The 2,299-nt window shown below is 37.7% G+C and overlaps 1 pseudogene; it reads left to right on the top strand.

The window, feature by feature from the left end:
* The first annotated feature begins 522 nt into the window (after positions 1-522).
* LOC110570382 lies at positions 523-1,962 on the top strand (annotated as a pseudogene).
* Positions 1,963-2,299: the final 337 nt, after the last annotated feature.

Below are 2,299 nucleotides of genomic sequence, written 5' to 3'. Positions count from 1 at the left end.
TATTAAGGAGGGCATGTACTGTATGGAGCACTGGGTGTTATGCGAAACAATGAATCGTGGATTACCACATCAAAAACTAATGATGTTTTGTATGGTGAGTAACATAACATAATAAAATAAAATTTTAAAAAATCATAGGAAACAAACTGAGGGTTGGTGAATGTGAGGGGGTGGGGGATGGGATAACTGGGTGATGGACATTAAGGAAAGCACTTGTTGTAATGAGCACTGGGTATTATATCAGACTGATGAATCATTGACCTCCACCTCTGAAACTAATAATACATTATATGTTAATAAATTGAATTTAAATTAGAAAATAAAACAATATAGGAGTAAAAAAAGAAAAAGCTTTTGCACAGTGAAGGAAACAGTCAACAAAGCTAAAAGGCAACCTACAGACTGGGAAAAGATATTTTCAAATGACATATCTGATAAAGGGTTAGTATCCAAAATATATAAAGAACTTATAGATTCATCCTTCTTCAGCCATAAGTGCTTGTAGCTCAGAAATGGTCAGATATGATAGTATGGAGAAATTTTTTTTTATACGAGAGTGTACTGAAAAAACTGGCAGAATTCAAATGTGACACCAACTAAAATTAATTCATTTTCTTGAAGATCTTTAGAATGACATTAGAACTTTCCTTCTTGAATATACCCATCAACTCTTTGGAGATGACGAAACTGCTTTCGGTTACAAGAGTCTAAAGATCCGGGGCACCTGGGTGGCTCAGTCATTAAGCATCTATCTGCCTTCGGCTCAGGTCATGATCCCAGGGTCCTGGGATCGAGCCCCTCATTGGACTTCCTGCTCAGCAGGAAGCCTGCTTCTCCCTCTCCCACTCATCCTGCTTGTGTTCCCTATCTCACTATGTCTCTCTCTGTCAAATAAATAAAACCTTAATTAAAAAAAAGTCTAAAGGTCCTGTTATACTCTAATGCTGGTAGCCTGTCAACAATGTTCTGTGTTGAATGTGCATCTAAAGTTGATGAAAACTTTGATCGTGTAGAAGCTAATGATGTAGAGGGCAAAACTAGACAAATAATTCTACCTGGGTTTTGTACAAACATGGATGATTTTTCTCTCTTTACTGGAAAAAGAAGTTGATTTCACGCCATTTGGAACCTTACGCCATATATATTCTGTTCTCAGTCCAACAGGAGGGGAAATTTACCTTTCAGATATACAAGGCTGACATGACATGTAGAGGCTTCCGAGAATATCATGAAAGGCCTCAGACCTTTTTGATGTGGTTTATTGAAACTGCCAGTTTTATTGACATGGATGATGAAAGACGGCACTACTTTCTAGTATTTGAGAAGTATAATAAGGATGGAGCTATTCTCTTTGTGACCATAGGCTACATGAGTCTGTAAGTACTATGTGTACCCAGACAAAACTCAACCCAGTGTAAGTTAGATGCTGGTACTGACTCCATTTCGAGGTCTAGGTCATGGTGTTCAACTTTTTGAAACAGTTCATAGATACACAATTGCATCTTCTTCTCTTCTTGATATTACAGAGGAAGATCCATCCAAAAGGTATGTGAAATTAAGAGACTTTGTGCTTGTGAAGCTTTGTCAAGATTTGCCCTGTTTTTCTCAGGAAAAGTTGATGCAAGGGTTCAACAAACATATGGCAATAGAGGCACAGCAGAAGTTCAAAATAAAGAAGCAACATGCTAGACGGGTTTATGAAATTCTTTTGACTACTGTTAACTGACATGAGTGATGCTGAACAATACAGAAGCTATAGACTGGACTTTAAAAGAAGACTAATTAGCCCATATAAGAAAAAGCAGAGATCTTGCTAAAATGAGAAAATGTCTCAGACCAGAAGAACTGACAAACCAGATGAACTAAATAGAAATAAGCATGCAACATGAACAGCTGGAAGAAAGCTTTCAGGAACTTGTGAAAGATTACCAATGTGTTATTGAATACCTCATTCAAGAGTAAAGATTATCCTGCTCTGTACAGGAAGTTTGCAAATTTCTGTACATTGTGTTGTGGAAAAGCTAATGATGACTTTAATTTTAAAATCTTCTTTTTGGGCGCCTGGGTGGCTCAGTTGGTTAAGTGACTGCCTTCGGCTCAGGTCATGATCCTGGAGTCCCGGGATCGAGTCCCGCATCGGGCTCCCTGCTCGGCAGGGAGTCTGCTTCTCCCTCTGACCGTCCCCCCTCTCATGCTCTATCTCATTCTCTCTCTCAAATAAATAAATAAAATCTTTAAAAAAAAAAAAATAAAATAAAATAAAATCTTCTTTTTTATTATGTTATGTTAGTCACCATAC

Source organism: Neomonachus schauinslandi, chromosome X, assembly GCF_002201575.2.
Source record: "Neomonachus schauinslandi chromosome X, ASM220157v2, whole genome shotgun sequence".
NCBI lineage: Eukaryota > Metazoa > Chordata > Mammalia > Carnivora > Phocidae > Neomonachus > Neomonachus schauinslandi.
The sequence above is the reverse complement of the archived record's forward strand: the minus strand, read 5'-3'. Positions and strand labels throughout refer to the sequence as shown.